Raw genomic sequence first — 13,875 nt, 5'->3', positions numbered from 1 at the left:
ATCCCCCTGGAATGATCTATTGACGTGTACAAGGATGACACGTCACATGTAGCCCAAAGGTAACTGGGCTTCCATTTGATCTCTGAGATCGAGTCGATGACATGCAGCGTATCCCTAATATGCGACCTGAGCTTGGCTACAAAGGGTTGGAGATAATCAACATACTGGGATAGGCCGGACGTCATCGACTCGATCCCCGAGATAATAGGTCTCCCAGGGGGATCAACCAAAGACTTGTGGACCTTGGGCAAATGATAAAATATAGGGGTGCGGGGGTGATCAGAATAAAGGAATTTAAATTCAATTTTAGTGAGAATACCCTCATCCATGGCTGAAGACAAATGTTGTTTCAACAACACCTGATAACGTGATGTGGGATCATCTGGCAAGGGAGTGTAGGAGGCAGAGTCACCCAGTAGTCGACCGGCCTCCAATAGGTAGGCCGATCTATCCTGGATGACTATGCCCCCACCCTTGTCAGCCTGTCTGATGACAATGTCCCTGTTTTCCTTCAATTCACACAGTGCTTCTAGTTCACCTTTAGATAGATTTTTATTAAATCTGAATGGTTTACTGCACAGTGTCTCAAAATCTTTGAGTTCTAAGTTGTAAAAAGCATCAATATACCCTCCCTTTGATTGGTAGGGAAAGAATAGTGATTTTGGCCTAAATGGGGAATGCATGATAATTGCCCCATCATCCAAATCGGTATCCAATGTTTGCGTTGAATGCATAGTAAAATCAAATTTGTCAAAAGCATTCCCAAAGGAACCCTGCGTCCCCTCTGACTCAATCAACAGGTCAGTAAGCGCATCAAGACAGACATCCTCCTGAGTACTAGTAGCAAATGTGGATCTTGCTAGCTTCTTATTGTTATCCTGTATATTAAAATGGCGTTTGAGTGTAAGTTTACGGATAAAGCTGTTTAAGTCCACAAACAATTGGAAGGCATTAGGGCCTGTGTTGGGTGCAAAGGAGAGTCCCTTTTCCAGAAGCAGTGATTGATACATGGATAATTGAAAAGTTGAAAGATTAAAAATCCCACTGCTTTCTGGAAGGGTTAATTTGATTCCGTTCTCCTTTTTTCTCTGGATGACTCTCCCGCCTCTAACTCCCCTGCCCCTCTTTTTCCTAATTGGACAGGTTTTTTGGGAATCCATAATGGATAGGGTTTTCCCCTTTCTTTTTCCTTCGTAACCTTCTCCTGTTGTGAAGTTTTGTCTAAAAAATGAATGGGTTTATGTGTATCACTACAAATCTTAGGTCGAGCACCCATACTGGCATCAGAGGGGGTAGAGGGTTCGGATGGCCCCTTGTTAGGGAGCGCCTCCACCTCTAAAACCGAGTATCTGCTCCCAGTGGCCTGATCACTACCTCTACCTTTATGCAAGGTTTGATGTTCCTGGCGATGTAACAGGCCAACAGGACCAGACCCCCCGGCTTCACCAGATCTTGGCTGATGCCCGTCATGGGTACGCACCTGTGAATGAGAGCGATATTTTCCCTTCTTGTTAAAATTCTTGTAGTTATTTGGTCGTTTCCAAATCCTCACTTTGTCAGTGGCATAGTCATCTTTGTCACGATTTAATTTATTTTGTTTCCTAGTTGTTAAATCCTGTTCAAAGGTTTTTACTCTTTTAATGGTCAAGTGATCCAGTTCTATAAATTCCTGATTGTCCGAATAGGGTAACAATATTGTTTGGATAGACGCTATCTCAGCTTCCAGTATCTTAACTCTTGCATCTCTATATTCAATCAAGGGTCTCATCAGTGAAAATGAGCAAGAGTCAAGTGTATTGTTCCAGCTGTTTGTAAACTCTATATCAGTCTCAAATGTTATTATTTTATGAATATGTATTATTATTGTTATTATTGTTATTATTGTTTTTATAAATATGAATTTCTAATTGTTTTTAATTGCATATTATGTAAATGTGTATACACAAAGATTCCATGTGAATATCAATTTTTAGTTTATTTTTAATTATAAGGTGTTTTGTTAATTAATTTAATTTTTGTTATGATTTACTTTATATTTCACATGGAATCATTGTAACATCTCATGTATATTACAGTTTGTCATTTATTTATTATTATTTTTTATTTTATTACATAGCTTTTAATAACTCAATTATAGTATTATATGTGACAGTGCTATGTTTTCACACCGTATGGCAGTGTTATTAGCACTAGAGAGTCCGTTTAACCAAGTATTTATCTTACTGAATATAATTAATAGTTGTCTTTAGACTAGTCACAAATTGCAGAATTTAAATTGTTAAATGTTCTAATTGTAATTCCATTATGTCACAGCTCGTTTTTAGGGGAGGTAATCTCATTTAGTTTGCCCACCAATCACGATCGAGACACTCTAGTATTTATACACTGCCATTTCTGTTCAGAGACATTCCCTTTGATAAAGTTGCATTTGTTGCGACGAAACGTTTCAGGGACGTACCTTACGACATTATGTCATCACGCTGTGTGCATCCTTTATGGACGGGGAGCACATGGAGCTATAGTGAGGCTTACTCTGCTACCTTACCGATTTGGAGGTTTTCAAGTGGCACCGGAGGAGAAGCGCTGTTTGGGAACTTGATTCCAGCTGATCTTGGACTCTCTACCTGCTGCGGTCTGTACCAGCCTTGGTGGTGATTATAAATCACATATTGCTATATTTTAACTTGCACATTGTGAGTGTTTTTAATCCCCCCACCCATATTCCCTACATTAAATGTTACAGTGTTACACTATGGGGCGAACGCTCTCTGTTTTGTTTTTCTCATATATATATATATATATATATATATATATAATATATATATATATATATATATATATATATTATATATATATATATATATATATATATATATAATCTCACTGAGAATTTGTTGATTCGGGCTGTGAAGCACTAGTATGAGACTGCTAGTCTCAATATACAGGCATACCCCGCTTTAAGGACACTCACTTTAAGTACACTCGCGAGTAAGGACATATCGCCCAATAGGCAAATGGCAGCTCACGCATGCGCCTGACAGCACTTCCTGAACAGCAATACCGGCTCCCTACCTGTACCGAAGCTGTGCGCAAGCGGGGAGACTATAGAGCCTATTAAACACATGCGTTATTTACATCAGTTATGCACGTATATGACGATTGCAGTACAGTACATGCATTGATAAGTGGGGAAAAGGTAGTGCTTCACTTTAGGTACATTTTCGCTTTACATACATGCTCCGGTCCCATTGCGTACGTTAATGCGGGGTATGCCTGTACATATGTGTTATAATATTATGTAATGTATTGTAAAGCTCTATGTACCTGGATGGCGCTATATAAATAAAAATATGCATACAAACATAGTCCCCAAAACTATTTACACTCCTTTCACTAGACTAGGAGTTCATCTTTTGTAATTTATTTATTTTGGGGCCTCATTTCTAGAAGTGAGGATTCAAGCTCACTTTATATTGGATTTAGCACTGAGGCTTTTTGTTATGTTACTTGAGATCACAATCTCAGTGGAACTAATTTTTGACACAAATACAGTATAGGGTGTGGTGGGTTTGGGCTCTGAGCTTGCAGGAGTTGTGTATGTTTGGAAATTTAAATTTGTAAACAATTGTTTGGAGGTTTGGAGGCCTTCCTTCCTGGTCTCAAGCTAATTCATCCCACCATTTTAATTGAGTTCTTGTTATTCACCTGTGAAATGACCATTCTATTAAGTCAGTTCTCCCTCCATTAGAGAGGTTATGAGAGCATTTTGCGGGTACAGTAGTGTTAGGACTTGCAAAAGAGGAGCTTAAAATGCGTTGGCCAAAGAATTTAACTCAATGACACGCACTTATGAAAAGTAAAACAGATAAGTATTTAACTATATAATTTGTCATATTGGATATAGCTGAGACTTTATACCCTAATAAAAAAACATAGAAAGTAAATGGCATTAGTGTTCCGAATACCCTGCCCTGGGATATAATAGTGACACTCCAGAGTTATCCCTATTCCTTTCACTAGTGTAGTATCTCCGCAATTATAGAATGTAATTTGTCTTGGGCAGCCATTCCTGGAAGTGAGAATTAGTTTTAGGGAGTCACTTTATATATTGGGGCAAGATACTTAGAACACTAATATCCATGGGCTTTCTATTTGTTTTCGGTAGGGTATAACCTAAGGTGGTATTCTCACCTCCAGTAATGACTCCCCAAAAAAATTATACAGATTACAAAAGCTAAAACTCATAATTAGTAAACAGAATACAAATAGTAATTGGGAGTCACTTTTATATCCCGGGGCAGAGTGCTTGGAACACTAAGGCCCATGTGTTATCCATGCCTTCGGTATAGTGATAATTGAAGGAATTCCCACTTCTAGTAATGGCTCACCAAAACAACTGATACAGATTATAATAGTTGATAACCAACTGCCCCTAGCAACAGTTTTTTGGAGGTAGGTGGCCCCTCCTCCCAGAGCTCACCCCTCCCCACCTTTTTAACTTGGGAGTTTTTTTATTTTGCTGTATGAACAGGACCTACTATGGTTGTTCCCCCTCATACATAGGTAAAAGGGAAGGTTCAGTGTCGTGTTAGGACCTGCAAATTTGGTTATACCTTGACGTTGGTATGCAGGCTTATGATGCTTTGTCCAAAGGTTTTAACTAAATAACTAAGAAAATATTATTACTTATTACCATAAATGTTTTGTCAATTGGATGTAGCATTGGGCACCCCTGTCCTTTATCTGATACCCTAAACTAGAGGCGGAACACAATTACTTTTGAGTGGGGGGCCATGTCACATTTATATCCTGCGGCAGAATACTTGTAACATTAATGTCCATATGTGTCCCGCTGCAACTCGTCAGCTGGAGAGCAATAACTTCTGCTATATCTGTATACTACAAATTATGAGACACTACACTAGTGAAAGAAATAGAAATCGTTTTGGGGAGTCACTTTAATATCCTGTGGCAGAGAGCCCAGAACACTGTACCCCATTTGCTTTCGGTAGGGTATAGCGTGAACTTGAATTCTCACTTCCAAGAATGATTCCCCAAAGGCAGAAACCCCAAACTAGTGAATTTAATAGAGTTTTGGGCAGTTATGTGTATATCCCTGGTAAGTATTTTGGGGACATTAGGTCCCAAATGGGGTTTTATTTGTTTTTGGTATTGTGCAATACAACTGTGCTGTGCCAGAATTACACGCTGGCTGAGAATGGCAATAAATGTTCGACGCTCCCTAGTCTAACACGTGATTATGTATCTTTCACCACGCTCCCTAGCATTGTGCTGAGAGTCATCAGTAAATGCACGGGGGCCGGCGGCGCGCGCTGCGGAGGCAGGGGAGGCGCACCAAGATGGCGACGGCCGCAGTTCCTCCTCCTGCTGCTGCAGCCTCCCCACCTCTGCAGTCCAGCGACGCCTTCCGGGACTCGCGCTAGAACCGGGGGAAGTAAGTGAAAAAAGCCCAAAATATAAATAAAGGCGACTGAACAGGTCAGGGACATTACGCCAAGCCCGCCGGTTGCCGGCTAGGGGAGGGTTAGCGGCGGTTCGGGGCATGGCATGGGATGGGGGGGGAAGAGGGTCTTTGCCGCAGAGCCATTTCTCCCCCCTCCTGCTGTATGTGTGAAGGGACCTGGATGTCTGAGCCTCATCAAGGGGTGTCTGACATCTACCTGCCCTTCCCCCCAGCCCAATATTGAGGCCATTCATCTGCCCTGCTCCACATGTCAGGGGCACCCGGTCTGACTGTTGTGTATGTGTTTCCCATAGGGTTCAAGAGGTCCTTATAGAAAGGTGATACGGGGTCCTCCAGCCTCTTCATCTTCAATGATCCCCCAATATAAATGCGTTATCCCCCTTCTCCTCCCTACGTTTTTTCTCTCTCCTTAGTGGTCTCATTTCCTGAGGACGGTGCAGCCCTCAGCCCTCTTTCTCTTACATACACTTCATAGTGTGTAATTGTTTCCCTCCTCCTCCCCCAACACACACTTACACTAAGTGTTATAGGAAAATGCATCCGCGCACTAATCTCTCCACCACAACCAGTGCGGTTATATATAAAATCACAAGGTGTCATCACTTTCAGCAGCCCCCTGCCCCTCCCTTCTATGCGAGCGGTACATTGTATGTACAGTATATAGAGGGATGCTGTGTTGGACAGGAAAGGGTTTGATCAGCTCCATTAAACCCTGGAAGGAGGTGCTGGAGGTGCTGCGCTCCTGCCACATTTTGGAGCTGGGGACCCCCCAACATCCTCAGAGGTGTAGAGAGATAGGGAGTAATGCGGGTGTGGTAGGTGGAAATATCTGCATGTTCTCAGCGATCGTGGTTTGTGTGCAAGTGACATTTTTTTTATCCTTGTTCCGTTTTACTGATCTGTTTATGATTTATTTTTTGCACGAATAATGCTAGATATAGCCAGGGATGCCCAGGGTGGTGTGGTTTGCAGTGTGGATGTGCACGGGATTTCCTATCTGTCTCAGCATGTTGGATGTAACCTGCTCCTGTACACTGCAGTATTTTTTTTTCTTATGAAGCCTGTGGCCCTTACGTCCTGCACCGAACATGTATAGAATAGGAGGAGGGAGGCTTCACCGTCTGTAAATGGGATGTTGATTGTACGACGACGTTTTATTTTTAAATGTTTTTTTTTGTAGATGAGATCAATTGGAACCCGTTTTAAAGCAGGCGGTAGGGGTGGTGATCTCACTCTGGGAAAAGCACGCGTGTCCCAGGCTGGGTTATGGCAGGTCCTGAGACACAAACCGTGATCGCGATGCATGGTGCCAGTTGTACAGTACATGGGAACTGGATACATGTTGCAGGTTTTCTGTTACCTAACGACTGATTTTAACTGCTATGCATTACTCATTAGATTATGGGTTGTTGGGGGGGGGGGGGGAAGGGGGCAATAAAAAGTTGGCTGAGAATCCTGTTATCTTTTGTGTTAAAGTGTTTTACATCTTTTGTTTAAAAATAACTGTGAAGGTTTAACCTGTTTACGAGCTGTTACTAATTTATTTGTTGGGTTTAATAGATAATATACCACAACCATTTTTTAATTAAAGGACAACTTAGCCCACGACAAACATAATGATTTCTACTGATTGTTGTCACTTTGTTCGGCTACAATTGAGTCCCTGTTTTCCCTTGCTAGGCATTTTTTTTTTTAAATTTAAGGTTATCCCTTTAGTAATTGGATTGTTCACACCCGAGTCCTCTAGTCTATTGTATAAATCGCCCAGTGTTCACAGGGAGGCCTGCGGGACCTTTTGACGCTCTGTTCATGGTGCTGAATGGACAGCTCCTTAGAACTGCAGGCCTCAGATCTTGGTGTTGGCCACGTAAAATACACTATACATGCCAGAAATGCTCATTAGGGCTGGTACCTTGTTTCCGTTTGTAAGGTTTTTAAGTGCTGAATCGTTCAATTCATTCGGTCTTTAAGTGGATATATATGCCTCGCTCTTCAATTAAACCATAGTTGCTTCAGCAGGACCTCTTTATCCTCTGTACTGCTTATTGTTTAAAACAGATATGGTATAGTGCTTTTTAATGCGATTTGTGTGTTTAACATATCTGGGTTCTTAAATTCTAAGATAAGTAGACTTCATTTTTAAGTAGACTTTGCTAGCGTTTACAATAATAATAGCATGCCTTCTACACTGCAGGATTTGTACATTATGTATCTGACATTTCTAAGAGTTACAGGGCCCTATACTAGTACACTATTACATAGATGAGTACCTTGGATTTTGTAAAGTGTTTGAAATTCTGCAGAAATTGACACTATTGCTTAAAAAAATTCCCACATGTTTTATTCCTTTTGTAACTGTGTATACTATATAATTGGATTTTATAACTGTCTGTTTTAACTTATGAATTTGTTACTTGGTATAGCTTTGAAGAATTTATATTATATTTGCAAACATATTTTCTTTAAACTTGCTTAATTTGAAAGCTTATCAAGCCCCCTTTTTTAAAAAATGTATTTGAGACACACTTGTGTTTTTCAGTTTTATGAACCAGCTAACAGTAAAGGGTGTGTGCAAACACAAAGCATGTAACTTACTTTGGTGGCAGAATAATACATTTTTTAATGTTGCATATGGAAATAATCTCGTGGCTATTATATGATTTTATATTACTAGTTAGCACTTAGTGTGTATAGCTCTGTAATAGCTAGATTTATGGAGCCACAAATAGTTTTTGAATAAACAGCTGGTATTGTCACATGAGGCAAAAGGAGAAATTACTTGTCCAAAGTTAATGAAATGTGCCTTGAACCCTGGTATCTTTGGTAATAAAATACTGTAACACTTTAATCTCTGAGCAACTTCTGGATGATAACTCATATTTTGTAATGACCACTGAAACAATTGCTGATATATTTAGTTAAATGGGATAAATAAGTGACCCATTTAGGTGTCTACATGAAATACTATTAGGACATATATTAAACAGGTAGTAAATGTATGGTCTTCTGAATGAAGGTTACTAGAGTTAACATAGCAGTTTCTGAAGCAGGATGTCCTCTTAAAAAAACACAGTTTATGCCCTACTGATATATATATATATATTTCCAGTAATTTGTATTATATAGTAAATAATTAGGATGTCTTAAAGTACATTATACATTTTTTTGCTGAGCGCCTTGGATTACAAGTTACTTCTTTCTTACATAGTTAATGGGTAAGCAATGTATTATGTTCATTAATGCATAGTAAGTTATGGTAGCTGATGTATTAGCTATCCTTGATTTTCTTCCATGTTCTAATATTATTACTGCAAAATGAAGGCATAGATATTCACCTCTAAATAAAAGGCATTTAACATGTCAGTACCAAAGACATTTTAAAATCGCCAGATGTTTTTCTACAAAGCGGGAAGTAGCCTGTACTCGTTTTAAGCTTCGATTCCAGGGCATTTTTTTCTGAATCAAAACTGCTTTGCCAGCACTCAGCTGTATTGTGAATGAGTGCTGCAATGGCTGATGTGTAAAATCGTCTTGTTTAAATACCGTTTAAATCTTTATTTTTTTTAAAGTTCCAAATCATACTACATTGTGAACTTCTAGTATTCTTTTTTTTTTTCTTTTGTTTTTTTTTTTTTAGAAAAATATTACTATTAAAATTTAAATGTCAGGGCAGCCAGAATTTGTATTCAACTATCTTATACACATCTACTGTATGATAACACTATTGAAGCTTGATTCATCAGTCTAGTTTGCAACTTATACTATTGAATGCAATGCTGCCTCTTTATCGTGAAAAAATGCCCTGTTCAGGAGTTCTGACTAAACAGATTTTAGTCCTGTCCCAGCAAGAAAACAGTCATAAGTCTTTATGAAAATATTGCAGGACTATGGTGCAGCTGTGTTCCAATCTATATACTTCCTGATGTTACATGATACAGCCTGTTCTCAAATCTAGAAACAGTGATACGTTTTTGTTGCCTTTCAGGAAAGCAGGTGTAGATTCCTTCAGGTCTATGCAAACAAAATCCCCTTTTAACAGTACATTTGCAGAAAAGTTGTCTCTCACTCGGACAGACACTCACTGAGCTTATTTTTAAAGCCGCATTCTGAGCCAATCCTGAATTATCGTTCATCGTTCATTGCGGTGAAACGTATGGGTATCTTCACACAAAAAAACTTCTGCAGGTGACCTATGGAAGGCTCCTTCTCTCACCGTCAGACAGTCTCTTTTTTTTTTTTTTTTTCTGTCTTCAGCCGAGTAGGTTTTATTATTTTTTGGCTACTCATCAGGTCACCGGGGTAGTTCAGCCGGTGGAGGAGTTCTCTTCACCTCTTCCTTCCCCGCCAATGCTCCAGTTTCGTGTCATGGAACGGTTATCCGGAAGCCCAAAGCGACCAGGACAGACCACAGACATGCTTCAGCAGCACAATAGGAAACATGTCCAATGTGGAGAAGCACGTACACCGTCGCACCAAAGTGTAAATGGGCCAAATCGGATATGCCATCTAAGGACCGGAAGTGATGTCTTGAAATGAAAATACCTGCCAAAAGTGGAACAGAAGCGTATGGTACACATATTATTGGAAGTGGAGCATTTAGACTCCTGATTTTTGAAGGATTTTCAAGAGGAAGATTCATTATTTGATAAAGCGTTAGTAGCGCCATTAATAAAGGAAGTATGGGAGGCCTTAGAAATGGAGGAACAGGGAGAATGATCCCAAAGAGAGAGACTCTTTAGAGAGGCGCCGAATAAAATAAGAGCGTTTCCTCTCCATAAAGTACTCAAGGATATGATGGAATCAGAGTGGATCCAGTCACACACAAAGATGCTTTTTTCAAGAAAATTGCATAAAATGCACCCCTTTTCAGATGAAGACATGGGCGACACAGCCAAAAGTTGTTGCGGTGATTACCAGGATAGCAAGGAGTGACTGTTGAAGACGCCATCTAGTTTAAAGACGCAATGGAGAGAAGTTAAGAAAAAACAAAAAACTGCGTACTAAACCGTGATTTTGTGATAAATGTAATAAATATGATGCAATCCTAAAATAATTTTATCACATCACACAGGAATCATGCAAAATAGAAGAAAACAAAGCGCACGACTCTCAGAGGGTAAATAAGTAAATATATTGTGACAGTATAGAGTGTAAGAAATGCAAGCTCTCTATGTCCACAATATCAAAGGACAATCCTACATGTTTCGTAGAAGTAGAGTAATCTACGAAACATGTAGGATTGTCTTTTGATATTGTGGACAAGGAGATCTTGTTTCAGTGCATCTTCTACGTAACCCTGTGGGTACTGTGTCACGGACTTTGCTACATAGTATACTTGGATGTTTCATGCTGCAACAGATGAGAAAGGCTTCTGATCGGACGGAGGCTGTTCATGCAGATTTTTCCTCGTGAAGCAAGTATTCTGTATCCAGGAGTGGTAACATGTACCCTAAACATGCCCTGCTTGCTTGAATAACCTTCTTGTACGTGCATTTCTTACACTCTATATTGTTACAATATATTTACTTATTTACCCTATGAGAGTCGTGCGCTTTGTTTTCTTCTCTTTTGCAATGGATAGAAGGTTTGAAAATGTCTTGAGGATGTACTTTGTAACAGTGGGAGCATGTTAACCAGCAGTTGCCACGGCCTCCTTATTAAGGGCAATGCACTCGCGAAAGTGATTAAGAGAACTGCAATCTTGAAGGCATTGGCTGAGATTAAATTAGCCACAGATTATATGGCAGAGGCAACGATATATATTGATTATCATCCCTATCCATTGCTATATCAGTAGCTGCCCTATGCTTGTGGCCATGGATGGTGGACGCTATGTCTAAAATTTATTTGTTGGGGGGGGGGGATTTCTGTTTGGTAAGATATTAGACAATATAATCAATGTCGGGAGGGAAGAACCTCTTTCTTCCACAGGAGAGGAAATTCAGACTATTAATCAGGGTTTCAACCTGATTCACAGAGAATCCATATTGTATCGTCCGGGAAGACCTTTTTCAAGGCGTACAGCTTGTACAGGGGAGGTTACATTAGCTTTTCTCGAGGCTCCACACGTAGAGGACCCACATTTAGAGGAAGACCCTTCTGAAGGAGATGAGTCCAGCATTCCCCAGTAGGAGGAAGACTGTCTTAATTCGGGACTGTTTGGACTCAGGATATGTGGGTCCTTCAACTACTTGCCACCAGTTACCAACTGGAATTCTGTTTTATGCCAAGAACAGACACATTTTCAACATCAAAACCCTCACGAAGCAAAGGCAAAAGAAGCTTAAAGCAAGCATTAAGGAATTTGCAACAAAACAAACTGATTATAAAGTTACACATTATGAAAGGAAAAGAGGAATATAATCAACACTCTTCCTAGTGAACATCTGTAGAGGGTATAGCACGTTTTGGGATTTAAAGGTCAATACATTCCTATGATTAACCAGATTCAAGAGAGAGTCCCTAAGATCTATTATATAAGTGGTACAGAAAGATGACTGGTTAGGCTCAGTAGATTTCAAAGATGTATATTTACCCATCCCAGTGGCAAAACAGCATCAGAAATTTAAGATTTGCTGTACGAAACAACCACTTATGGTATACAGCCTTACCCTTTGGACTGAAAAACAAATAGAGAGATGACTGCTAAATGGATGATGTGACACAGGTGCTAATCTACACAAAGCAATTGGTGTAAAGCAGATGAGTGATAACAATCATATGTAAATCAGAATCCAAAATCCAAAAGGAAGTTCTTTAAACTGAAGCCCATATAGGAAAAAATGGTGGTGAAGATGGGGGAGGCGGGGGGACACAACAAGGGGAATCTCCATGGAATTGGAGTGGTCTGAAGGTAGTGAGGGGACTTGTGCTTTTCTTTGAGGGGATCCTGGCACCATCAATGTAAGAGATTGATCTAGGACAAGAGCCAATGGTGTATCTAAAGACTATTTATTAGACAAGTGTTCAGATACTTCTGCAGTGCTTGGACTTTCCCTTGGAGTCTCTGATTTTGTTCTGGTGCTATGGCTGCTGGCGCTGTGCCTCCTGGCATCCAAATAAATTTCAGTGCAGCGTTTGCGGTGCTTGATGACATCAGCAATGGGAGAGCACAACTGCTACAGATACCTGGAAGGTCCAAAAAGCCTCCTATGCATTTCACAAGTCATGGCTTGTTTCCTCAGGGAAAGTAGGCTGTCCCTGAGGAAGGAAGCCATGACTTACAAAACGCACATAAAAGTCTATCCATACTTAGTTACTAGAAGGTCGTGGATGGCTAATAAACTGGTAGAAAAGTCCGCTAACTCCAGTGCAATCAATCAGATTCCTGGTGATTTCTGTTTCAAACAAAAGTGTTGTCTTGCTACCAGTGGACGAGGTCCAAACTTGACATGCAGGGCAAGAGAGTTTCGAAAACCAGATAGCGTAACGGCAAAGGATTGTATAATCCTATTGGAAAAGATGACCGCTACCCTTGAGGTAGTTTCATATGAAACCATTGTAAAATTTCCTAAATCACTGGAATGGAGATTCAAAGGACTTTGGGCAAGAGGTCTCGTTGCATCAAGACACGAGCAGAATTACTATGGTGGGAACGATAGTGAAACTGCTGTTTGCAGGTTTTTCTATCATTCACCAGGCAGGGAAATATTAAGACAGACACAAGCATGACTGGCTGGGCAGCTGACCTAGGTGAAAGGACAGAACAGGTTGGCACTAGCTGCTTGGCGATTTGAGCGGCAGCTGTTAAGAGGAGAGGCCTTTTAGAAAATACAATTAAAATGCTGATCCGAGCCAGGAAGGAGTCAACTTTTCAAGGTATACTACAAGGTCTGGTTAAGATTCCTGCAAGGAAAAGGATCAGAACTGCGATTAACCCTTCTGCAGTATTGGTACAGTTCCTCCAGACAGGTTTTGATAAAGGACTTGGCTCCATCAAGGTTCAAGTGTCGGCTTTTAGAGATGTGGCAAGTGAGACTCGTTATCAGATTTTTACAAGCAGTAAAAAGATTAAGACCTCAAATTGACAATATAGTACCTGCATGGAATCTGTCGCTAATCTTACAGGCAACCTGCATTTGAGCCAATAGAAGACCTATCACTAACTATGCGAACGCAAAAGATGGTGTTCCTTTTCATCATTACTTGGCTAGAACAGTAGGATAATTGTAGGCATTATACTGTAAAGAAACATTTCTCGTTCTACATCAGGTCAAAATTGCAGTGTATGCATGCATGAAGCTGAAAATTAACATGTCACTGTTGGCAAGATACTTGATGTTCGTGACGTCACGCGGCGTCCCGTTGCCATCGCAACACTGCTTCATTTGACGCCGCATAGCCATATTCATGGGATTTGTAGGGGGAGACGTAGGAGAATGCTGAGACAC

At 40.3% G+C, this 13,875-nt stretch overlaps 1 protein-coding gene across 5 annotated transcripts in view; it reads left to right on the top strand.

The window, feature by feature from the left end:
- Positions 1 to 5,295: 5,295 nt before the first annotated feature.
- The window catches only part of SCN8A (sodium voltage-gated channel alpha subunit 8), a 165,207-nt gene continuing 156,627 nt past the window's right edge, over positions 5,296 to 13,875 (top strand). For 4 of the 5 annotated variants that reach the window (XM_075591650.1, XM_075591645.1, XM_075591649.1 and 1 more), the window contains exon 1: positions 5,296 to 5,455. The gene's annotated coding sequence lies outside the window, so the exon portion shown is untranslated. Of the gene's footprint in view, positions 5,456 to 5,569; positions 6,301 to 13,875 lie in introns of those variants that run through there. The other variant, XM_075591646.1, reaches the window with a different exon arrangement.

This window comes from Ascaphus truei, chromosome 3 (assembly GCF_040206685.1).
Source record: "Ascaphus truei isolate aAscTru1 chromosome 3, aAscTru1.hap1, whole genome shotgun sequence".
NCBI classification, from domain to species: domain Eukaryota; kingdom Metazoa; phylum Chordata; class Amphibia; order Anura; family Ascaphidae; genus Ascaphus; species Ascaphus truei.
Note: the sequence above shows the minus strand (reverse complement) of the source record. Positions and strands in the feature narration are given on the sequence as shown.